The sequence below is a fragment of the Pinus tabuliformis genome, chromosome Q (genome assembly GCF_031772625.1).
Source record: "Pinus tabuliformis cultivar Carrire ecotype Pingquan chromosome Q, CPIR1, whole genome shotgun sequence".
In the NCBI taxonomy this organism is placed as follows: domain Eukaryota; kingdom Viridiplantae; phylum Streptophyta; class Pinopsida; order Pinales; family Pinaceae; genus Pinus; species Pinus tabuliformis.
Genome location: NC_142296.1, coordinates 472143553 through 472170968, shown reverse-complemented (window position 1 = coordinate 472170968; position 27416 = coordinate 472143553). Strand labels below are relative to the sequence as shown.

The following is a 27416-nucleotide window of genomic DNA, read 5'->3' as shown; positions in this document are numbered from 1 at the left end:
TCTATCTAATACTACCGCCCATTTGCAACTAACTGTGGTCCCGTCATTAATTGCGGGTTAACCACTTACAAATATTAATATGGGCTTTATTGACTCTTGACTATGACGTGATCCCATGACATAAATAAGGGGGTTAGGGTGGGACCCTAACAATCTTCCATGGATGTATGTCCCCTTCATTAACATCCTCATCAATCAAATGTGGTTGAGTTACATCAATTATCAAAATTGTAACATAACCAGCATTAACCCTTTCTCCAACATAATAAGTTCCAGACTCTGCAAATTCGACCCTTCCTAGCCCAATGACTTGATCATTAATAAGGAGATCAACATAGTCCCCTTTTGAAAAAATTATATTTTCCCTTGTAGCTTGTATCAATTCTGTAACAACAATTAAATCGTAACTTGTAATTAAAAGGTTGAACCGTGTAAAGTGTGACTTTATATTTGCACAAAAACACACAACTTATGAAAAAGTAATATAGATGCAAAAATTAAAATAGTATGGTAGTAATATTGTATGTAATGAAACATTGTTTCCTCAAATGAGAGCTAACAATCAATATCATTCCTTCTACTACAAACATAAGCATATTGCTAGAAGCAACATTACATGGTCAACTAAATCTAGCACGTGCTAGATTTCCTTCTAGGACAAACAAGCACATTGTCAATAAGAATATTCTAAGGTGAAGGAAATCCACCACATGCTAAATTTCCTTCTAACGTAAATAGAAGCATATTACTCACAAAAACATTTCAAAGTAAAAGAAATCTTAGACATTCTAAAGTTTATTCTAGCACAAACACAATGACATTGCCAAAACCAACATTGCAATGTGAAAGATATCTAGCATACACTTGATTTACTTCTAGCACAAACAAAAGCACATTGTCAACAATAACATTGTAGGGAAAACCAAATCCAACAACTTCTATCAAAAACACAATCACATTTCCAATAACAACGCGCAAGGTAAAATAAATTTAACGCGTGCTAGCTTTACATGTAGCATAAATACAAGCATACTACCAAAAACAACATTTCATGCCAGAAGAAATCTAGTGCATGCTATATTTCCTTCTAACACAAACAAAAGCACATTACCAAGGTGAAGGAAATCTAACACGTGTTAGATTTCCTTCTATAATAAACAACCAAATTGAAAACAACAATATTGCATAGCAAAAGAAATCTAGCACAACTTCTAGCCCAAACACAAGCACAACATTTCCAATAACATTGCCAAGGTGAAGGAAATCTAACACTTGCTAGATTTCCTTTTATCATAAACAACCAAATTGACAACAACAATATTGCAAAGAAAAAGAAATCTAGCATAGTTTCTAGCCCAAACACAAGCACGTTTCCAATAAAAATATTGCAATGTGAAAGAAATTTAATGCATGTTAGCTTTACATGTGGCGCAAATACAAGAAAACTACCAACAACAACATTGCATGCCAAAAGAAATCTATTGCGTGTTATGTTTCTTTTTAACACAAATCAAAAAAGTGTAATGGTGATTCTTTGTTGTGAAGACCCATATTAAAAGTGGTGTAATGCTAATAAGACCAATGCAGCCACTGCCAGGATACCAATGTAAAGTTTCATTGTTCAAAAGTTTAGGGCCTCGTTGGTAAAACCATGCATGTCATATTCAGTGACTATGGCATACTCTAAGGTAGATTCAGTAATAAATTTTGTGCATCAATAGAGTTTTGGCATTTTCTGGCTAAGTTAAGGCACCAACACCACAACTGTTATGAATCACCTACTCAAGTCTCAAGAGAAAGCCTCTTTTGTCTCATCACTATATCAATCCATGAAATGGTGGAGAGCCTAACAACCTTCTCTTTTAATCACTCAAGCTAGACCAATTGATAAGTTGTATTCCTACCTAACCAAACATTTTCCATGTTTTTGCTTCCTCATAAAAAGATAGCAGTCTAGGGGTTATCATGATGCAAAATGTACCTCTCGACAGACTATGTTAACACCTTGTTTTAGGAGATTAACCCACTAGCCTTTGTTCTATAGTACAAATGAAATCGGTCACACTTTCATATTTTATTTGGATTTTATTTTAACCCATATGTAGTAGCACTGTGCTGACCAATACATTGGCTTTAAAAAGTAATGCAGTTCTAATAGTCAATATTGACATGGTTGGTCAATCTTTTTCTATGGAATAGATTTATGATGACAGGAAAATTATAGAAGTAGCGATAGTCATAGAAAATGAATTTGCAGAGAGACCGGGAAGACCAAATCAAGTTCCCACATCCATTGGCCTATTGAAAACATCCCAACATGAGGACTCAGATACATATCTTGGAAAGGAATCTTCAAATGGAACCCAATCCAAAAAAAATAGACAAACGTAAAAGAAATCGATCAAGACCCAAGAACAGATACAAAAACTCATTATGGGTATTGATATATATTGGGATAATGTGGTAAAGATGAAGCATAAGGTATTGGTGGACCACTGGGAACACATTAGGATGTCTAGTGGACAAATGAAAGAATGGGTGCAGAATGTTGGTTCTGTATTGTTGGAAATAGACCGAAGGTAAGCATGCTCCTCAATAGTTGGTTTGGATTCCACTTCATGACAGTGGAAGATGCAGATAGGATTGGCTCAATCTCATGCGTGAAAGGTAGGGGATTTTTATGCTTGTAGAATTAGACAGTCAGATTTAATCCTATTAAAGAAGATCCCCAGCGAAAATACATATGGGTTAAACTCCCTGGCCTTCCTTTGGAACTATGGACCAAGAAGGAAATCATGGAAATTGCCAACAAGATAGGAAAATTCTATTATGTCGATGAAGGGTGTGCTGGCCTTCTAGAAAAATGAGTAGCATAGTTTTTCATTGAACCAAATTCCATAGAAGGTCTCCCGGCTACCCTTGATATCTATTAGAGTACGTAATCTATCATAAAACGAGTGGATTACTGGGGAACTCCTTTTACATGTTTGGGATGCCATAATACCACACATCTAATAGCGAAATTCCTACATAGACTTGGTTGGGATGACATCAAAATGTATGGTAAGGCTATAGGCATAAATCAAAATCATACTTTTCCCAAGAAAGAACATGCCCCTTGGGAGCTGCGAAATGAAGTGTAGGTGCCTGCACTAGAATAAGTTCCTATAAACAATAGTAGTAGAAAGGATAACAGTATGTCGACTCCAGGAATTAATACTCAAGAAATAGATTCCCAAGATAGGCCATATGGACGGGGAAACTCGGCGAATAATGAAGATAAAAATTTCACTCCGGAGGTTGGCCAAATTCGATATATTACAAAAGAAAATGAACCCAGTTGACATCCAAAATTGAGGCCTTATGCAACATATCCTTCTCAACATGATAATATACAAGCAAATACTTCCCCTGTCTTAATTGATGTTGATGTGGAAAATCTAAAAATGGATGAATCACTGGACCTCGAATCGTTGTCAGTTAAGAAGACCTTTTTCAGGAGACAAAGTCTTTTAATAATATGGATTTCCCTAGAAATGGATCAACTAAGAAGAAAAAGGATACTAAATACAAAAATATATCCTCATGTAATGGAGTTGGGTCAGAGCTCAACACTTACTTTTCTGAAACCAATGAAGCAACTCTCTATCCAAACATTGATCTAGGAACTTCTTATTGCTAATACGAAGAAACAAAGACCTCATATTCACGGGTCCTTATAAAAGACTATCCCGTAGCAACCCAATCTAATTGAGGATCATGTCATTAAATATCAGAAGTTTTGGATCACTACAGTCTTGTCGAACACTGCATAATATAATTCAAACCAGAAAGCCTGCTTTGGTGTTGTTACAGAAAAGAATGGTAGATAGGGACAAAGTTCAGAATATCCTCTTGATTTTATGCCCAAATTGGGCGGTCTACACAACCAATCCACTAAGGAATTCTGGAGGTCTTTCCGCTATATGGAATCCCAAAATTTTCTCCCTTTTGGCTTACAAATCCTTCGTTGGCATCATTTTATCGGGATATTGTCGGGGTTATTTGACAAGATTTTGTATCCTTAATCTATATGCTCCATATGAAAATAGAAAATAATTCTGGAAGGTGGTAAAAATTCTATTGTAACTGTTTTTAATGCTGCAACAAATGAAGTTTTGTCACATCCACTTTTCTTCTAGCCATCATCATTCATACCATGTCCAAGCAAGTTGAAGCAACTTATTCATTCTATATCAGCAATATACAGATAGGAAGTGTTTTAGACTACACTCTTGCTTTCATGAGTGTAGCCTTGGACATGGTGCGTGATAAATGGGATCCAACTCTAAAGAAAGGTTTCATCGACATTACTTCCTCAAGAGATTTCTATTGGATTTATAGCAGCCTTCAATTTGTATTTTGTGGAGAGATGATTGAAGATTTAATAGAAAATCAACAACGATTTGGTGATTTAGTAGCTTGGGGAGGTTGTACAATAATATACTTGCTTTGTCAACAACTTCACTTTGACCTATTTGACTTTGTGTATACAAATATTAATGCTGTAGAAGTGGATAATGTAGTAATAACATATTTGACATCAAGAGAAACATCAAAACCAACGAATTATGGGTAGGATCTGGAAAATGCAAAGAAGTCGAGAACATTGAACGATCACGTCTTCTCAATGCTAAAAGCACATTCTTCCGCTAAAGATAGAATTGATGTGCAATCAAGCAAATTGATGTCACACATATATTCTTGGATGTCTGTTATGGAATATAATAATAAGGCATTAGGTGAACCAACAATAAAGCCGGAGATTCCTAAAGCCAAACTTAATGCAGATGAGCATCTGTTCTGTGACAACTGCAAGACATCAATTGTTGATTACCATCGGAAATGCCCATATTGTTCATATGATCTTTGTCTCAGTTGTTGTCGGGGGCTTCGAGAAGGTTGTCAACCAGGTGGTGGTAAAGCAGAATTGGCCCAACAGCAGTCTACAGACAGAGGTTATTCTAGAGAGGGATTACCAAGAAATAAGCAAACAAAGGTGTCGGGCGGAAGATCAGGTTGGGAGCTTCACTCCCAGGTTACTAGCAATAGCACTGTAGACCCTACAGACAGATTACCAGATTGGAAGGCTAATAGTGATGGTAGCATTCCATGCCGAATATGGTGGCTGTGGTTGTCATTTATTAGAATTAAAACGCATTTATAGAATGAATATGATTGCAAAACTTGACAAAGAGGCAGAGGAAATGGCCAGCAGCCGCAAAGTCGCAGAGGGCTTGAAAATTTCTCACTCCTGTACCTCATGCTTCAAGTCTGGTTCTTATGGGAAAAATGGATATTCTGAAAGGAATTTACGCCAAGCAGCTCATAGGAAGGACAACAGTGACAATTATTTGTACTGTCCAACTGTACAGGATACTAAAGAAGAAGGCCTTGAGCATTTCCAGAAACACTGGATTAGAGGTCAACCGGTCATTGTGCAGAATGTTCTTGAAGGCACTTCCAGTCTGAGCTGGGACCCATTGGTCATGTTGCGGCCTGTTCGAGAGACTACGAATGGCAAGCTTAATGAGGAGACAAAGATAAAGGCCATTGATTGCTTAAATTGGTGCGAAATTGAAATCAGTGTCAACCAATTTTTCAAAGGGTACGCAGATGGTCAAATGCATAAAAATGGTTGGCCTTTGATGTTGAAGCTGAAGGATTGGCCACCACGAAATTTCTTTGAAGAACGTTTACCACGCCATAGAGCTGAATTCATTAATGCAAGGCCCTTTCATGAGTACACACATCCTGAATGGGGCCTTCTTAATCTGGCAGCAAAGCTTCCTGATAATTGCTTAAAGCCTGATATAGGACCCAGAACTTACATTGCTTATGGGACAAGTGAAGAACTTGGCCGAGGTGATTCTGTTACTAAGCTGCACTGTGATATGTATGATGTGGTAAATGTATTGACTCATACAGCTGAAGTCAAGTTCCCAGGGTGGCAGCAACTTAAGATAGATAAAATTCAAAGATCATTAAGAGCATTAGACTCGGAAGAACTTTATGAAGACTCAGATAGGATTGGAAATTCCTTTGGTGAAGAAGAGGAAAAACAACTAAAATTGAGGCATCATCATTTGATGTTTCTGTGTCTCAAAGCAACAGAAAAGTTTCTTCAAGTCAAACTATTGATGAATGCCTTAATGATAATGACATTGAATCTAGTTTGAGGGCAAAGTCTCTTGATTATATGGAAGAGCAAAATTGGGATATAGATGGAGCAAAATATGATGGTTCAGAAAAGTGGAAAGCTCATAGTAGTGAACAAAAGGATCTTGGTACAATACCAACAAAGGTGGAAGGAAGGATTGCCAATAGAGAGAATAGTTTAGATGTCACACATGGTGGGGCTCTTTGGGACATTTTCTGGAGAGAGGACATACCAAAGTTACAGGATTATTTATTAAAGCACTGTCAAGACTTCAGACATAGCAGAAATGTATCGGTTGATTCGGTTGTCCACCCCATTCATGATCAAACTTTTTACTTGAATGAAGGTCATAAAAAGAAATTGAAAGAGGAATACCAAGTAGAGCCATGGACATTTGAACAACACCTTGGTGAGGCAGTTTTTATTCCAGCTAGATGTCCTCATCAAGTTAGAAACTTGAAGGGTTACCTGGACATGTTACTATGAAATTATTAAAAACTTTCAGATGGCTACGGGCTTGATAGTCAACAATGAGAAATCTGCAATTTATCACAATGAAAATAATCAAGAAGCTATAGAATGGTTATCAGAACTATTTGGAATCAAAGCGCAACCTATCAGCTGTGGTATGAAGTATTTGGGTTTCCAGATCAAAGCAAATGGCTACACAAAATCCGATTGGAGTTGGATCCTTGACAGATTCCACAAAAGGATATCAGCATGGGAATTCAAGTGTCTAACACTGGCGGGAAGAGTAGTTCTTGTATAATCAGTTTTGAACCAGCTCACGGTCTACTGGGCTCATTTATTTGCTATTCGTGTAAGCATTATTAAAAGCTTTAATAGACTGTCTGCCAATTTCATCTGGGGAGGCCAAGCAGACAAGAGGAAGTTTCATCTCACAAAATTAGCCAGCATCTCTTTGCCAAAGAACATGGGCGGTTGGGGCTTACTTGATATGCAATCTTTTGGAAGGGCCCTTTTATGCAAATCTTTGTGGAGAGCTGTTCATGGTGTTGGTCCATGGTGTAACATGATTCAGGCGAAATATTTAAAAAGGAAGGATTTTATTTTCTGGTACAGAAAAGGAATGATCGGGGTGCCATATGGATCATCTATTTGGAATAGCCTCCACAAGATTGAATCTTATTTTCTGAAGAATCATATCTGGCATTTTCAAAATGGTAGCAAGATTCTTATTGGCAAAGATCATTTTAAGGGAAGCAGCGGGGTGTCTATAATTCCTTAATCTCTTTTGAATTTCTTCCACAGAAGGGGATATTTATGTTGGGATAGTCTGATTGATGAATGGCAGGGGCCTATTCCACTATGGAAAAGCGCAGACACACTTCAGATGCCTCACTCGATAGCAAATCAGTGGGATCTCATAAGGGTGAGTCTTAGGAATTGTGGAATATTTCGCAATGTGGAATCTGACTTTTTAATATGGAGCCACTCAAAGGAGATGAATAATATAAGGGTCAAAGAAGTATATCAGCACATCTTGCAATCAAAACGATCCCCGATCAATCCGATATTTCCTCACATTTACTGGAAGGATGGCTGTCCATCGAAAATGATACACTTCGCGTGGCTCACCTTTCATAATAAGATTTTAACCTAGGAGAATTTGAGGAAGCGCGGATGGATCGGTCCAGGCATATGTCCTCTGTGCAGATCTGAAGGGGAAAATAATGATCACCTGTTCATAAGATGCTATCGTTCTCAGCAAATTTGGCAGTTTCTGGAGAACAGTTATGGAATTAAACTCAAGGCACATGCTTCAATAATGGATATGCTCCTCTGGTGCAGCGTACAGAAGTTAAATTGGCGAAGGATAATAATCTCTACCCTGTGGCACATCTAGAAATGGCGGAACTACATCATTTTTAACGATTCAAAAATGGCTAGCTCAGAAATCTTTGTTAAAATTGTTGCTACTTATGAAGCCCTTCCACAGAAAGCTATTATCCAAAGAAGGGGCGAATCCACTGAACAATCTTTGGAAATCTCTCCCTTCCCAAAGGCGTATTTCGACGGTGCGGAACAGCAAGGCACATGTGGCTGTGGCATCCTGATCATGGTAGATGAAAGCACTCAGTTCTCCATTCACTGGAACAAGGGGAGTGGTTCTAATAGTAAAGCGGAGGCCATGGCTCTCGCAGGGTTATTAAAATTTTGCCTCTTCCTTAATCTACAACATGTTTCCATTTTTGGGGATTCGAAGGTTATGGTCGACTACATCTCTGGTAAGATCCATATTACAGTTCCACATTTGATTGGCTGGATGGGGAGGATCAGTTTTTCCTGGGATTCCATGGTTGGTAGTTCTATCCACCATATTCGCAGAGACAAAAATTATCTGGCAGATTCACTATCTAAAACAGGTCTACAGGATGCTACTGGATTTTGGTTTTTGCAGGTTCTATCTGAGGGAGTAAGCTATCATATCCAAGAGTTTATTTTGCTGGACTTCTAGTTTCATTTCTGTTTTCTTCACAGGTTTCCATGGACGGGTCTCTGATCTTTATGTGGCTGTTTCTTTTATCATCTTGTTTATGGATGGTGTACATGATGTTTCTGTACATCCATATGTTTCCTGTTTCTCTATGTGATCATGTTTTGTTTTGGAGATCTCCCAGAACACTATGTTTCAGTCAAATTTTCCTTAGCTATTCACTGGAATTCTCCCATGGTGATTTCATCTGGTTTTCTCTGCAAATGGGAGTGTATATGATGTAAATTTTGAACTTTATATCCCTCATATAATAATATTCAGCTTTTTCATTCTGAAAAGGTTAAGCATAGCACATCAAGCCCAATCATGTCACTTTCTTGGTGCTTTTTCTGCCTGTAGCCATTCAGGTTTACTTGATGAGAACTGACATTATTTTCAATGCATAAGTCAATATTATGGAATTTTCCCCAGAGCAATGCAATATGCCCTTGGTTAAACTTTACAGTCTAAGTGGGTGCATGAATGATGCATATGGTGTTATTGAAAATCTATCTTTCACAAGTATTTACAGTTCCTTGCTTTACGCCTGTAGAATGCATGGAAATAATGAGAAATCAGACATGGAGATGATGTAGGTAGAGTCCAAAATTTTGGTTTGGCCAGCTATCATTATATTGTTTTATATATTATTAATTCTAAGCCTGATGAAAATTGTAATGTTGCAACATATAATTAACCCTAGTATATCTTTCACGTATGCAAGATGACATAAAGATAACTGTGACAATAGCTGGAATATTTAAGAACAATTGGCTGGCATTAGAAAGGAGAATATCGAATTCTAATGTTGGCATGAAAGATGATGCAAACAGAAAGCTAATCCTAAAGGTTACAATTGAAATAATATTGAGGAAATCACTCAAATTTTAGGACTGGTAAATGGTGGCACTCTATTTAGAAAATATTTTTGGGAACAAAGGCCAAATTCTATTACACTAAATGAAAAATGTCGTGGGAGGTTTTAAATAACATATTGAAGAATAAAATTGAAATCTAGTGGTCGGATATTATGAGATTGAAAGCAAAATTTTCCCAAAAAAGGCCCTACTTCCCTCCATATTTAGATATAAAAAATTCCTTTGTTTTTTGAGACAGACAAATCCATAACTAAGTCTTTCTCTACAACAAATCCATAACCGTGTTGAAGGGAGAAGTCTCTACAACTGTCTTATGAGGAGGACCTATACGCTGTCAAAAGAGGTTCTAACTTTGAGTTTTCTTCCAAGTCTGGGTACTTATCTATGATTTATGGCACATATGCAAGCCTTGAAAGTTTGAGAATGCACAAGAATAAACTCCTGGGATAAATACCCATTTGATTATAAGGACTTCTCCTACATTGATGTGAAAGTGTCAGCAAGGAAATTTGCAGATATCTTAACACAGAAACAAGCAATCACATTCCATTAAAATGCACTTAACTTTACATATGCCCAAAAGCAGAGGAAATAACTAAGCTGGAATCTGATCCAAGAAAATGCCCCATATTATCATCCTATGCTTAGTAATGCTTACAAGGAAATGGGTTGGATATGTGTTTAAAGTCTGTACAATCAAAAAGAAAGAATCTAAAGGTAGCCCCAACAATCTGAACAGACAATAAGATATCAGTTTACCAAGTCAATCTAATAATGTAGCACATATGGACTCATCTTGATATTGCTGCCTTGAGTTTACAGGCTATTTCACTTGTCAAAGCGAAGGATAATCCCTTCAATTATGTGTATACAATGGGCCAGTATCTTGAGTATTGAGGAATCAGAGGAATGCAGCTGATTTTATCTCTCTAGAGGTAGCACTGGTGTATTCTAGCTGTGTAAGTGTCATTTAATGAGGTTGCAACTTTTTACATATTACAAAAATACGTGAATAAATGGCAAGATCATAAACAACCACACAAACGGAAATTGTTTTCCATTGATAAGAATCTATATACCCCTCTCAATGTCCTGCAAGGCAAGGACATGGATTGAAAAAAATATATATACTCTTCTCAAAATATTCCTAGTTCTCCAAGTTGCAACCGAGCCTCAAGAACTTAACAGTTGTGAAGCATTGAAACCCATATTCTTGTATTCTGGTTTTCGTCATATGATTAAGAAAATAAAAAACTATACAAACATATGTATCATATTGATAAAATCGGTATACCCCTATCAAGGTTTTGCAATGCAAGATCGGCTAAATTCACCCAGTTTTGGGTTGCGGTGTAGATATCCGTATACTGCTCAGCCACAATCAGTATTTTTTCCTTCATCATTGTCTTAGCAAGTGCAGAAGTGCCAAGAACAAAAATTTTATGATTTTTTGGAAGGTCAATAGTCACGGGTGTTTTAATATAATTTTAACCTTGAGATGACAGGTTATGACGAAATCTGCAACGACTGGGAATCTGGTAGGGTATACGACGGGATGTAATGATTCTCGCTAGAGTGGGAGGAAGTTGCTATGGTCCCTGTCGCTTCTACTTTCCTCGTTCTGCTATGATATCGCTTGTTGTGCGTCTTTTCTACTTTCCTCGTTCTGCTATGGTCCCTGTCTCTTCTACTTCCGTCTCTGCAATTCAAATGTCTGTGTGTGCGATCGCAAATCTTCCCCATCCGCAGACGAAATGGCTAACCTTCACTCTACTCTCCACAAAAGAGATCTAATTTGTCAAGGTTTTTTACCCAAAGGATCCATCACCCCTAATGATTCATAAGATATGCCCTAAGCATAATCATAACTTTACAAAAAAACTGAGAGCAGAGGGTCCCCTTCTTAATCTCCACCAAAATCGGCACTAGGCATACATGTGCCCCCTCTTGATCAATCATCTCCTCAAACCTTCGATTTGATGTGCAAACAAAAAAAGTAATTTAGGGGAAGTGGAGATGCCTTTGAATTCATCCGCCCATTTTCAATTATGATGGGCATGTGAGCAATGTCAAAGATGATTGCAGGGCAGGAACTGATCAGGGAAAACTCTTTGATAACCAAAGAAAGTGGGATGGTATGCCTCGACAGAGAAATGCCCTCCAAATACTAATACTAATGAAAACTGTTGTGCCCTCCATACAATGGAAAAATGATTCAAGAGAAATTATTTTTGAGTTGAAGAGGTGACCCCAGGAACAACTTTTGTGCCCTCCATACAATCGAAAACCCCAGGAACAATTGTTGCGCCCTCCATACAATCGAAAAATGATTCAAAAGAGATTATTTTCGAGTTGAGGAGGTGACCCCAGGAACAACTAAGGAGGTGCGTGAGGTGGATATAGAGGAGGCTACAGAGGAGGCAGGAATGGCACTGGAGAGGATCCAGAAGCTAATACATACATGAAAATTTTGCCTGCAGTTTCTACACCCTATCTTCAACGAGCTATTTTTTAAGAAAACAAAGAGAAAGCTAAAACACATACCTGTTTTAGGCAAAAACTATGGAAGATCGGCCTCACAGAAAAAATAGTAGTAAATGCAGAGCTGGTAAACCTGTCTTGGCTATTGTTCCTCAAAGCACACTGATCTGTCTGCTCAAAAGTTTCCCAAATCATTGAATACCAGATAACTTGCCAAATATCATATAATAATATAAGATAGCTAGTTCAGAAAATAAGCTTTCCCACTGGGTGTGAACCGTGACAACGACACCTTAATCAATCCTTGGAAGAGAATGTTCACGCCGTGGGACTTCGAGCCAAGGAGATAAGAACAGACAATTCGAGCCCAACCAAGCCCAGCCAAGGAGATAAGCGAAATTTTAAATTTTCCCACAAAATTTTAAATTTTTTCACAGAAATGTTTGAAAAGTCTACTTCATAATATTTTTTTAAAGGTTCATTTGCCAGCAATTCTATTAATTGAATTTTCCCACAAAATTTTGAATTTTCTCACAAAATTGTTTGAAAAGTCTTCATCATAATAATTTTTTAAATGTTCATTTGCAAGCAGTGCTATTAATTTGCGCATTTATTTTATTAATACAAACCATATAATATTAACTAACCTTTGCATCTTATAAATTATATAAACACACATTTGCATTCTATAAACCATTCACCTTAGAGGCACCGGGAAGTGGTTTTGTACAATGTGCATAATTTATATTATTGCTAAACCTTAAAAACCATTCATAGGCCCTAGGATGATAATGGTGTTTCTTTGTAGATGATGTCCAAGGCCCCAACAAAAGTCATCTTTGTTGGGCAAATCCTCACATTAACACCCATACAACATTTATATACCTATGGTTTATAATGCTGGCAAATAGTGCTCCTCATCACCTAATTGTGCAAAAAGCCCCAACTAACCTAGTCTAGGTTAGATGTCCTCGATATTAACATATTATCCTACATTATCCATTAGCTCATGGAGATAGAGGGTTCAAGGACTCTCACTTGATGGTTGGGGACTATAGTCCATTAAGAGGTCAAATGTCGGGCTAACTGTATTAAGGACACCTCAAGGTCAACCAACACTAATGAAATGTATTAGTTGTTTGTACATCGACCTATCAAAATGTCACAATATTGGGTAGTAGATATTAGTAAGTAGGACACTAGTCGCCAACAAGAAACCTTAATAACGATAGAGTAATGATGTGATGAGTGGATGTGGACCTAGGGATACCGCATGTCAATTGTGTGGCAGTTGATTTGACATGCTAATGTCTCATTATGATGTGGCACCAATGTGGGTCTAGATGACATGGCATACCAATGTGGCATGTTGACATGGCAATGGAAGGTTGACTTGGCACTGAGGTGTTGTATAGGTGGTAACCATATAGTGACGACGTGGATGTTGGGATTTTGGATGTTAAGATATCAACTAATTAGTATCAATGACACTCTCTAGCCTCTTCCTGAGGGCCCGGTGGCTTGATAGCTCGACCATTGGCCTTTCAAGATATTGGGTATTGAGAAATTAGGGCTTCAATCTACAAGCTTGTCTGTATGTTAGGTGTCGAGTATTGAGACAGTAAGTATGTATAGAGCATTAAGGAAAATCATGTGTTTCATGTGAATTTGGGCAAGCTTAGAAGTCAGGTTTCAAACTGCTACAAGTGTTCTTATTTTTCTACAAGAAACAGTGTAATGTGAAGGTGAATATGCTAAACATGATATTGGATGGCAATGATGCTAAGGAGAAATTGGAAAATTGAAAAGTGCACCTATCCAAGATGTAAACTTCATTATTAAAGATTTGTAAAGGAGTAGCTGGTTAGATCTTTCATCTTACCTGAATCTATCATTAGCTTTCCACATTCCATTAATAACTCGTTATGCTTTTTCCTGCCTCTTTTCTTTCCTGGAATTCTAGGAGCTAATCCTGATGTGTTTTTCATGGTTTTCACACCTTCGTTGCCCTGCCTTTCACTTTTTCCTTGTTTGTCCAGCCCTATAGCCTGAGTTTTCCATAGGAACATTTTTTGTACCCTATTAAATTCTTCTGGCGGTAAAGAGTCTACCCCACTCATGGTCCCCTGTTTCAAGAATCCTTCTAGATCTAGGTGTTCCCTGTCAAGAATCTCCTGCAGTTCATGATCTTCCGTTTCCATCTCACTTTGGGTCATTTCTTGGTCCATCTCCGGTTCTGCATTGCTCATCATAGTCTCTTTCTGTTTGATACTATCATGTGTTTGAGTTGTGTCTTCCTCTTTCTCCTTTTCCCCTGGGCTTCCTTCCATTACCTGATCTATCTTTGTTATCTCTTCTTCTTCTTCCAGAACTTGGGACCTATTCAGATTAGTCTATGGTCCTTCTATCTGCTATTGCTTTAGCCCCCTCTTGCCCCCTTTTCCTTTATGAACCACTTTGTGAAAGCCTTCAGTATCTTTCTTTGTGTTCGCCTTACTTTTGTTCTCTATTTTGCTAAGAGGGTAGTTTCTAAATAGGTGCCCATGCTCATGGAATTTTCAGCATCTGAAAGGAATATGTTCATAGTCAACTGTTTGCACCCATTCTTCATCCAAAACTTCTAAAATGACCTCATCCGGAAGAGCTCCAAAGAGATCCATCTCCACACATATTCTTGCGAAGGAAGTGTACTTACCCTACTTGGTGGCTTCAGAAGTTTTGACAAAATGCCCTAACTTGTTTCCTATAGCAGATAACGATTCTGTTTGCCAGTAATCAAGGGGTAATGAGTAGAGTCTTACCCAGACCGGGACAAAAGTGAATTTTTCTCTCTCAGGGACAAAGTTCATCATCTACAGTCGCATATAAAGGCCTGCTGCTACATAGAAGTAGGGCCCTCCTTCAAACACTTTGTCTTTGTCCTCAATATTTGTGAAGACTACCGTAAAGAAACCCTTAGACCCAAGATGTAGGTCAATGCTTCCTTTTTGTTTCTAGTTATATTTAATCCATGACTGTAAAGCTTTTTCTGTGGTCCATATTGCCATTAATTTACAAATGATAGCATATGTCCTCATGTGGTCTCTATGCGCCTGCAGAGCAGGATCATTTAAAACTACTCTGGGAGTGACCTCAGCTTTGGGTTTACATGGCCCTTTTTGTACGTTGTTATTCACTCCTTGTTCCTTGTCTTCTTGCTCATTTTCCTTGTTGATGTTATTCTCCTTTGTCTTATTTGAATCTTGTTCCTCTTCTATAATCCTTGTCCCCTCACCTAAAGGACCTATGACACTCTCTAATGGTTTCTTTCCTCGACTAGCCACTGCTTACCTATAGGATGGAGTGGAGTTCCCTCCCCGGCGTGCTTCCATGGAAACTCCCACGAACTCTTGCAAACACTAACACTTCCAGGAAATTCCACGCAATTTTCGACTAATCACTAAATTTAGAATGCATGGCAAATTAGTCTATTCTTTCCCAATTCTCAACATGCTACAAATCTAATAAATTTTATACTTAATATTAATTTAAAATTTAAATATAATCCTAGTGTATTATGTATGGCATAAGAAAATAATATGAAGTGTTATCAACCAATTTCCTCCCTTATATTTATTTGTAGTCATCATTATGTTTTTTACCCTTTTGCATATATTGGGCCCTTCATTTTGAGCTTGTTGGAGCACGAACATTGGTTCAACACTAGGAATATGCCTCCTCCATTCATTCTTAGTGTATTGTTTGGCTTTGAGAGCGTCAAATTATTCTTTTCTAACCAACATCCATACTTAGTGTATTGTTTGGCGTTCAAAGCATCAGATTAGTCATTTCTAACCAACATCCATACTTAGTGTATTGTTTGGCATTCAAAGCATCAGATTAGTCATTTCTAACCAACATCCATATATTTTTTCTAGAATATTTCATTCCATAGAATTTTTTGGTATTTTTTCTCAAAAATTATATAGTAGAAAAGTTCTCACATCACACATCAAACCAAAAGGATACAAAACAACACACACACTTCTATGTACAAGGTACAATCACAACTCACTCAAAACAATCATGTCAATGTGTGCCTATTTTGGACACAAGAAAAGGATTCCCGTACATGAACTTAGGGAGGAGTTGAGGTACCATATGGTGTGCCATGATGGGGCCATGCCATACAAATTTTAACTATGAGACTCCTAAAGATTGATGATAACAAGGAAAACCTAGAATCATAGTGTTATTAGGAATAACCAGAGGACATAAAAAGTGAGTGGTCTTGTGAGCTACTGTGGCTCCATGACAAGGACTATGAAGACATAAATGGGTGACAAGAAACTCATTGAATGATGGATGTGTGTTTGACAATTCACTGGAAAGTTCAACATTAGAAACCAAAAACGTTACTTGGTCCAAGGGTGACACTTCCAAGGATGGCTGAGAAAATGCCCCCTAGGTTAATTCGAGATTTAGTTTACCAATCTCTACTTTTTCCCATTTGGGGAGACTAGAGGTATCAAGATGCATAATCTCCCTAAGATTGTCAATAGGTGAATCCATGACCTCCATGACGAATTTTTCCATAGGAAATTTGTCATTAGGGAGTCATGTTCAATAGGCAGAGTGACAACCCATGTGGTAAAATGATCCTAGTCATATTCCAAGGGATCTACCCCTCTAATAGTAGTCAATAAGGATTTGCGGTACATGAGGCAGGACTGAAAATCCTCTAAGGAAGACATGACACATGATGCTTCGACTAACTCTTCAATAATACTATAATTTTCGGAAGCCTGCGCATCGGGATTGTTTGTTAACTTTTGGAATACACCGTTAGGTGGGTGATATAGTAGTTCCATAGGCTTATCTGATCTGAGAGATCTAGTGGAAGCGAAAGGGGTGGTCAAGTCCTTAGAAGTAGAACTTGACTCAGGAGGGTCATATGATTTTTCTCTCGTGGTAAATAAATGTGAGAATTAACATGAGTTGTTATAGACATTTTTGTGCCTTACAGCATAGAGCATGAAATGTCAATAATCTAAGGGATCCAAAGTCCCTAAACATGTTGTTCCTACCCCTAGAGGAACAAGGTCAGCAAACCACAACACTTCAGATCAGTTCTCCACTGAAAAACACTCAAAAACAGGTCAATTTTGGATCAAAGCAGTTGCTCCACTAAGCATCTGCGCTGAATGTCAAAAGCTCTATGGTGTACCTGCGCTGCATAGCAAGTGCAACAAAGGCTACCTGCGCTGGGCGTACTTTGACATGTGGAGGAATCTTTTCTCAATGTGCCAGTGCCCAGGAAGCTTCCAAAATGACACTTGGATCAGAAGATTCGCCTAATGATGAGTTAAGAGCTTCTAAAACTCCAAGTGGAAGGTAGAAACTCCGAGTGGACTCAAGGACTGAAGAACAACTGGAGTTGAAGAGGACAACAAGTCACACATCAAGCTGACTTATCTTCACTCCAAAAATCTATATAAGGATCTCATCCCATGGGATCTGGAGGCTGGAATTTAGTGCAAAGAATTGCTGTTGGTTTACAGTTGTGAGTATTGGGTGATTGCTTGAGGGAGGTGAAGAGGAGATTTCTTTCCGTCGGGAAGGTGATGCTGGATTGGACCTCTTACGGTTGTATCACCGCCTGAACCTTACTTCCTTATATTAATAAAGCATTTGAGGTTCTTCTATTCGCATGTGTTTCAATGGTGTATTGTCTTACTTGCGTATTTGATTTATGCTAATCCTTGAATCAATTATGAATGCATGCTTCTTGTAGTGTCCTTTTCTTGTCTTGTTCGCAGGATCTCGTGTAGCTGGGCCCGTGAGAAGACTTGGAGCTGGGAGCAAGCGGCAAATAGAGGAGATTGGATCGACCATTTGCGCAAGACATCGGTAAGTGGATCTCTTCCTTTCATCTCTTGCATGTCATAAAGAAGTAACTTTAGATAGCTTTGCTTCAGCTGTTGCTAAGGAACTATCACCCTTAGAGTGGGATAGGGTCATTCCGTGTTGGATACTTTTCCCCACAACAGACTGGCGACTCCACTGGGGAACGTGTCTTGTTGGTAGCTTGTGTTTCTTGCTATTCATTTCTTAAACAAAGGGAGTACCGAATCGAACTGCATCCGAATCCTTCGAATGCAAAGTAGAGGGCAGCTACTCTAGCCCAGTGCTGGGCATGTTTATGATTTGAAGAGCTGATCCACAAGGACTCTTTTTAGCTCTTTGTGATAGTGTTCATCTTCCTTAATCATCCTCTAGTGTATACTTGGCTGATAGCCTCTGATTTGGCCAAAAACCATTGATTTTTGAGCAAACTGTGACCCAGAATCTGAGAGAGACGAGAGTTGTCTCTTCAGTGCAGCTGCAGCAAAGGCTACCTGCGCTGCAACGCAGGTCCCGAAGGGGCTACCTGCGCTGCATGTCAGATTGACAGTGCAACACCTGCGCTGATCCAGTTTTGCCTTGTGCAACTGGGGTTCCCTCCTGTCTGTTGCCCAGTTTTCAATATTGTTTTTGCAGCCTGTTGTCAACCTGTATACCCAGCTGAAACTACCTTTCTTTGCCTTCATTCCGCCTCAGTTGTATGAAGAAACCGTGATTGTTCTTATTGTATTTCTTGCTTTCATTCACAGTTTCCCATAGCGAAAGTGAACTAGTCTTGCTGTGACCTCTTGGATCTAGACCTGTGAGAAAGTGTCGTTGTGATTCTAAGAGCTAGTTTATTGCTGTTCATAGCTGCTTGAGCATTTGCTTTCGTTATATGGTTTGGATTTCAGTATTTCTCGTGTTTGAAACGAGTGAATCTTAAGGTGTTCTTTTGATTATTGGACAAAAACTTGTTTGCTTTCGCTTGAAATTGAATTCGAAATTATACAACAACTTTCTTTTTGTAATACATCAACATTAAGGAAGAAGAAAAGAAATACTTGCATTGTGCATGTGCATTTTGACAGTTTGCATGTCGATTTAGGAAAGTGCATCAGTGTGTGCTCTATGATCTGTTTGAAAAGATGATGTCTTTCTTTTCCTTCAGTAGTTAAGATTTTCATAAGTTGAAAGAATTGAAAAAGCTTGCTTATCATTCTTAGACTGCATTTAGGAGTTGTATCATACATCACGTGGTGATCCATAAAGGCAAACTGCTAAGCAAGATCAACCTAAAAAGAACTGAATTTATCTAACAATGCTTTGAAACATAACGAAACACAGTAGAGGTCTAGGTAGAGACGTGAACCGGCGTCGTTAAACATAGTGACTGTCGATCTCTACGAAGGTGGGTGATTCCTCCTGAGGGACGATAGCACTAATACGGATTTGTGCTCCCGCGTACCGTCGCGTATATTGGGAGACCCCTATAGGAACAAAGCCTTTATCCATAGGAAGCTGTGTCGGCCGCCCTACTGATCGCGATGCAGTGAACACAACATTCACGAAGATCGACCACTCGTACCGTAAAACGTATTCTGTGGTTTCGCGAAAGGTTTGGCACACCCTCTGCCTAGAACTCCAGAGTAGTTTCTTTTGGCCTTTTTCAAACTCTATAACTGAAAAAGTCCATCCGAGCATTTGTCACTTCGGGCTCGTTAATACATCGAAGGAGACTAGAGTCATCTTTAGCTTTTTCTCGACTCTTAAAAATTGAAAAAGCAAGTTGTGTCTAAAGCGTCGTCATATAAAATTCATTCTAAACGAAACATAATCACCCCTTATTCCTACGTTGATCTTTAGGTTGAGAACATGGAACACACCAACCAAGGGATTCCACATGATGGAAACCCTAGCCCTTTCTCCTCTTGGGGAGAAGTTGGTGCGCCCCACATGGCCACGTTGTCGCTTCCAGGACTGACAATTGGCTTGCCAGTTTGGCTATTCTCAACCACTGTAGTTCAGACCACCACGGTTCCTGAACAGTCGAGTCAACAGTTAGACCAGTCTAGAGCTACCCTCCAGCCTTCCACTTCTTATAAGCCTTCCTCCGATCCTTCTTCTTCGAAAGGTCAAGCCGCCGAAAGCGGAGCTCCCATAGAAAAGAAGAAGGAAAAGAAGAAGAAAGAAAAGAAGCAGAAGGAGCCAAAGGCGCCTGGGGGCAAGCAAAAGGCATCTAACAAAAATCCACACACAGCACGGACCGGGCCCAAATCGCCATGTGTCATATGTAGAGGGGACCACCTCCACCGTGATGTCCCAGTATTTCCCGGATACTAAGGGACTGGTCCCCTCGTTTGCACAGTTCGGAAGCGTCAACCTCTGACAACCAGGTTGAATGCTTACCGTCGACCAACGAAAGTGAAAGTTCTAGACGACGAAGGGGAATGAGATTCCCCTGCGAACTGTGTGAAGGCAATCACACCCTCCGCCGTTGTCCCTTTTTAGACGAAGCAAAGAGAGTTTTGGAAGATCAACCGGTTGCACCGTTGCTACTTCCTCCTGGATATCAAAAACTCGCGCCAAGTCCTTCGTTGGTTGAAAATACAGCTGCCCCGCTCATAGGGCCAGCTGAAGTGTCAGTCACTGAAAGTGAACCTACTGAATCCGGACCGGACGAAAGTCCAAAGGTCGAAACGGCAGTTGACCCGGTTCTCCCTTCAGAAGTTTCATCTTCAAATACCACAGTCACTGAGGATTCATCTTCAGCTGACACCCCTACCGAAGAGAGTAAGGATGACACCGTCCAGATTCTTTTCATCAACACCGATTCTGATGAACATCAGGGCAATGTGCCCACTCCTTTATTGCAGGAAGGAGCATCGTCAGGATCATACCCAGCCGTATATTCGGTCCCACCACCAAGCAACCTGGTTGTGTCCTTTGATTGGAACCAACTAGGCAGACCCCGGTTGCCAGCCAGTATACCATTTAGAATTATAGTCCAAATATACAAAATGGTGATGGTTGGAACTATCATTGATGAAGGGGCATCTGTGAGTATCCTGTCCTCTATTGCTTGGAAAGCACTGGGTTGCCCAGCGCTTTTGCCTGAGATAAGGAATCTCTCGGGTTTTGACAAAGGAACCAGTCGACCATTAGGGATTCTACCTAATGTGCCTGTTACATTGAAAGGGAAGGCTGTCAAGATGAATTTGATGGTCGTCCAAGGACCCTTGGATTATAACCTACTCCTTGGATGAGACTACATATATTGCATGGAAGCAATAGTCTCCTCACTCTTTCGAATAATGTGTTTTCCATACGAAGGAAGAATGGTCAAGCTCGTAGACCAACTTTCATTTCCGGGATCACGCATCGCAAATAGTCACATACCTATCCTGAATGGTCTATTTGATCAAGAAAGGTCTCGACCTCCGGTTCTTCTTCCTGATGAGTGCGAGTGATTCGGGAAAGTAGGGCCGGAACCCAGGGGGCATGCATCCTGGTCTGCTGGGGTCAGAGAAAACCTTGGGTGTAAAGTAGAATTTCCGCGGGAGAATATGACTAGTCCGTACTCCGTCCCCTCCTTCATCTTCGTAAAACAGAAGAGCCGGCAAGAGCTCTCATGCAAAAGAAGGGGCAGTTAGGAATGGGGTTGTTCTGGAAAAGGATTCTTTTGTCAAGGTTACTTGTTTGACAAAGGTCATTCACCTTTGTCTAAATAAGTAGGCTCTGCCAAAGAAGGGGATCCGTTTGCGGCAGCAAGTAGTAACCATCTTTGGGTAAAAGGCAAGCCTCACCCATTAAAACAAATGTTTTAAAGGATAAGTAGGGGCAGCCTCCAAAGAAAGAGATTCTATTGCTGCAACAAATTGTAACCATCTTTGAGTAACCTAATGATAGACATCGCCGAAGAAAGTTTCTGTTTGAAAGGATTAGCAGAACGATCTTTGGGTAACCAGAAAGAGGCAAGCCTCACCCGTTGAAAACAAAAGTTTTTAAACGGAAAAGTAGGGGCGACCTTGAAATTAGACTTTACACCTGGGGGCATGCAAACCTCTTGGAATGCAAGCACGGGCGGCTATTTTGTTTTTTAGTTTTTTAGGTCCTCCCTTTAAACCTGTAGGTCTAACCCGTTAAACTCGTAGGATTAGCCGATACCCAGCTTGCATAAAGAGAGGATATGGAGCAAAGCGTAGGGAGATGAAGCTCCTTAAAAAATAGCAATCTTCCAGGAGACCTTCCTACTTTATGACTGGTAAAAACGAGCAGTTTTGGCAGAGTTCATGCTCGTTAAAAAATAAACGCAAAACCGAGCAGTTTTAACGCGGACTTCATGCTCATTAAAAAATAAACATAAGCATGTGAGCAAGCTTCCCCCCAGAGTTCAAGCTCATCCAGAAAAAATGAACTGGTAAATAACCATTTGAGACCGTAAATTCATCAGCCATAAAAGCCTTGGTCGTGTTTGTGCACCATCACCTCCACTTTTCATTTGGCCGATCATTCACATCCACTTGATTGTTTACCTATTTTGAGGAACAGCTGCGAAGAGTGATTTCACTTAGTCATCCTTGTAATACTGCCGTGATTGGAAAATTCCAACCTGTACCTGGAATCTGCTGCTATCCCTGTTTATCACTCGTTCCTCAAAAGACGAGTCTTCTTTGAGCTCTTTTCACTGACTCGTAAAATATGAAAAGTTTGCCGAGTTTTGGCCTTCCAGCTCGTTAAAAGGACCGGAAGAGCTATCCCTCCTCTAGATTTTAATCTTTTTGGACCTGAGGGATTATTGCACAAAAAGATCGAGCGCTTGTCTAGTTCGGCTCGATAAAGACATCGAACATTCATCCCTTCTGTATTGTTTTATACTTTTTCGGACTTAAGGGATTAGATGACGAAAAAGGACCCCTGGAGTCCACTTTATGTACGCTTTTCAGACTCTCTAAAAATGAAAAGGACCGAGTTGTCTTTGTCGCTAGGCTCGTTAAAAATATTGAATAGCGACAAACTTGTCTTTAGACGAGAACGAGTTTCCCTATCGCTAGGCTCGTTAAAACATAGCGATGGGCTTGCCCGAAGGGCAGGTTATAGAACAAGCATATGTTATCCTCCTCAAGCTTGACAAAAATAAAGAGGTACTGGTCAGAAATGACTGGGGAAAAATTGGGAGAACCTCAAAGCTTAATGGTAGCAAGTCGCTCTTGAACATGACACTTTTGCCTCCGTAAATATCGGGTTGGGTTATTATCATTCACCAGGTCCCTTCACCATGGTCTCGCCATACCATCCATACATGGGGTAATGCTACCGATCCATCACATCAGTGTCGTTATATGTTCAAGAGATGTCATTCAGAAAGTGTCAACCGGGTCCCATCCACTACCATACATCATCTTTCATCCTTCCATGACCGCCACCCTGAATCATATTTCACAGATCGTTTTCACCATCATCACTAGCTCCGTTCCATATCACTGATGTGGGATTCATTAAGGCCCTCCTTTGACGGATCACTTCTTGTCGACATCAGCTCATTATCCAAGAAGTTGATCTAGGAACACCCCCTCAGTACTTTGAAGCTTGCATGCCTCAATGGCAAGTTTCTCACTTCCGGCGATAGGTATACATTAATGACCTTCGACCAGGAGACTTTGCGTGGTGTTCGACGTCAGATCCTATATTCACGCCACGTGAATTGTGCTGCAGTACCTTGAGGGTCATCATCATTATCGGTGATTCCTCTCGCGCTTGTTAACAGTTTACATTATTGACTGGTAATCAAGCGATGTCTTTCCATGTTCGACTTCAAGAAATTCTCACATGGATCGACTTGTACTAGAGTGAAGATCGGACAAGTTTGAAGACCCCGGATCTAGTTTCATCCATCCGGGCTGCGATATATATTCAGGAGATAAAAAACATAGACATGTGCAGCAGATGATCATCCTACTAAAAGGATGATAATTAAAAGCAGAGAATTATCAGTCTATTATCAGACGATCGTCTGTCTATGTACAGCAAATGTATTTATAAAGCTGAGCATGGGAAATGCCCGCATCAGCTAGATCATGAAAAGAAAGTATGAAAAGATAATGTATTGTATTGTATTTTGTTACAGGTCACCTCCCGACGATTGAATGAACTTCAGATCCTCCTAATAAAGCATTTCACCCGATAAACGACCTCATACTTTAGGGGGCAACTGTTATAGACATTTTTGTGCCTTACAGCATAGAGCATGAAATGTCAATAATCTAAGGGATCCAAAGTCCCTAAACATGTTGTTCCTACCCCTAGAGGAACAAGGTCAGCAAACCACAGCACTTCAGATCAGTTCTCCACTGAAAAACACTCAAAAACAGGTCAATTTTGGATCAAAGCAGCTGCTCCACTAAGCATCTGCGCTGAATGTCAAAAGCTCTATGGTGTACCTGCGCTGCATAGCAAGTGCAACAAAGGCTACCTGTGCTGGGCGTACTTTGACATGTGGAGGAATCTTTTCTCAATGTGCCAGTGCCCAGGAAGCTTCCAAAATGACACTTGGATCAGAAGATTCGCCTAATGATGAGTTAAGAGCTTCTAAAACTCCAAGTGGAAGGTAGAAACTCCGAGTGGACTCAAGGACTGAAGAACAACTGGAGTTGAAGAGGACAACAAGTCACACATCAAGCTGACTTATCTTCACTCCAAAACTCTATATAAGGATCTCATCCCATGGGATCTGGAGGCCGGAATTTAGTGCAAAGAATTGCTGTTGGTTTACAGTTGTGAGTATTGGGTGATTGCTTGAGGGAGGTGAAGAGGAGATTTCTTTCCATCGGGAAGGTGATGCTGGATTGGACCTCTTACGGTTGTATCACCGCCTGAACCTTACTTCCTTATATTAATAAAGAATTTGAGGTTCTTCTATTCGCATGTGTTTCAATGGTGTATTGTCTTACTTGCGTATTTGATTTATGCTAATCCTTGAATCAATTATGAATGCATGCTTCTTGTAGTGTCCTTTTCTTGTCTTGTTCGCAGGATCTCGTGTAGCTGGGCCCGTGAGAAGACTTGGAGCTGGGAGCAAGCGGCAAATAGAGGAGATTGGATCGACCATTTGCGCAAGACATCGGTAAGTGGATCTCTTCCTTTCATCTCTTGCATGTCATAAAGAAGTAACTTTAGATAGCTTTGCTTCAGCTGTTGCTAAGGAACTATCACCCTTAGAGTGGGATAGGGTCATTCCGTGTTGGATACTTTTCCCCACAACATGAGGACCTATGCATTGTTATTAGGACCATATTACCATTTCCCCACATTACCCATAGTAGGAGGTGGAGAATCTTGTACAACCATTTGTTGTTATGGCAACACTTTTGATGGATTTTACTCATTGTTAACTAGATGTATTATTTCTTTGTGACTAAAGTTGAAAAGTGGAAATACAAAATATTTGATAAATGAGTAAATATTATTTCAAGGGTGTTACCAAGCATATTGCTTGAGGTTGTATATGAGACAAGTATATATTGCTAGAAGAATAGAGATTGAAAGATAAAAAGTGTAGCAATAGGCGTCAACATATAACATGAAAAATTTCAAACACTTTTCAATAGGAATTAACCACTAAAGGGAAATAAACATTTTCCATACAACATACGTGGGGAAAATATTTGCTTTGTAGGTCTTGTATTGAAGTGGCTTGGGAGCTTATACATGGACCATGAGCATTATCTTACACCTCTATTAGGCCCTCAGGGACTAGTTTTCATCCTTGAAAAATGTTCAAGGGCCTAAGAAGCTAAAACATACATAAAAATTTTGCTTGCAGTTTCTACACCCCATCTTCAAAGAGCTATTTTTTAAGAAAACAAACAGAAAGCTAAAACACATACCTGTTTTAGGCAAAAACTATGGAAGATCGGCCTCACAGAAAAAATAATAGTAAATGCAGAGCTGGTAAACCTGTCTTGGCTATTACTCCTCAAAGCACACTGATCTGTCTGCTCAAAAGTTTCCCAAATCGTTGAATACCAAATATTTAGAGCCCAACTTGCCAAATATCATATAATAATATAAGCCAGCTGGTTCAAAAAATAAGCTTTCCTCCTGGCCGTGAACCCTGACAGTGACATCTTAATCAATTGTTGGAAGAGAATGTTCAGGTGATGGGACTTCGAGCCAAGGAGATAAGAACAGCCGATTCGAGCCAAGCCCAGCCAAGGAGATAAGCGAAATTTTAAATTTTCCCACAAAATTTTAAATTTAAGTCTTCTTCATAATATTTTTTTAAAGGTTCATTTGCTAGCAGTTCTATTAATTGAATTTTCCCACAAAATATTAAATTTTCCCATAAAATCTTAAATTTTCTCACAAAAATGTTTGAAAATTCTTCATCATAATATTTTTTAAATGTTTATTTGCCAACAGTTCTATTAATTTGAGCATTTATTTTATTAATATAAACCATATAATATTAACTAACCTTTGCATCCTAAAATTTTTATAAACACTCATTTGCATCCTATAAACTATTCATCTTAGAGGCATTGGGAAGTGGTTTTGTACAATGTGCATGGTTTATATTATTGCTAAATCTTAAAAACCATTCATAGGCCCTAGGATGATAATAGTGTTTCTTCTTAGATGATGTCCAAGGCCCTAACAAAATTCATCCTTGTTGGGCAAATCCTCACATTAAACCTATACAACATTTATATACCTATGGTTTATAATGATGGCAAATAGTGCTCCTCATCACCTAATTGTGCAAAAAGCCCCAACTAACCTAGTCTAGGTTATATGTCCCCGATATTAACATATTATCCTACATTATCCATTAGCTCATGGAGATAGAGGGTTCAAGGACTCTCACTTTATGGTTGGGGACTATAGTCCATCGAAGAGGTCAAATGTCGGGCTAACTGTGTTAAGGACACCTCAAGGTCAACCAACACTAATGCAATGTATTAGTTGTTCGTACATCGACCTATCAAAATGTCACAATATTGGGTAGTAGACATTAGTAAGTAGGACACTAGTCACCAACAAGAAACCTTGATAACTATAGAGTAATGATGTGGTGAGTGGATGTGGACCCGAGGATACCACATGTCAATTGTGTGGCAGTTGATTTGACATGCTAACGTCTCATTATGATGTGGCACCAATGTGGGTCTAGATGACATGGCATACCAATGTGGCAAGTGATGTGGGATGTTGACATGGCAATGGAAGGTTGACTTGGCACCAAGGTGATGTATAGGTGGTAACCATATAGTGGCAACGTGGATGTTGGGCTTTTGGATGTTAAGATATCAACTAATTAGTATCAATGACACTCCTTAGCCTCTTCCTGAGGGCCCAGTGGCTTGATAGCTTGACCATTGGCCTTTCAAGATATTGGGTATTGAGAAATTAGGGCTTCAATCTACAAGATTGTCTGTATGTTAGCTGTTGAGTATCAAGACAGTAAGTATGTATAGAGCATTAAGGAAAATGATGTGTT

The 27416-nt window shown here is 39.4% G+C and overlaps 1 pseudogene; it reads left to right on the top strand.

Annotated features, from left to right (window-relative positions):
- The first annotated feature begins 4756 nt into the window (after positions 1 to 4756).
- On the top strand, positions 4757 to 6685 carry LOC149220249 (lysine-specific demethylase JMJ27 pseudogene; annotated as a pseudogene).
- Positions 6686 to 27416: the final 20731 nt, after the last annotated feature.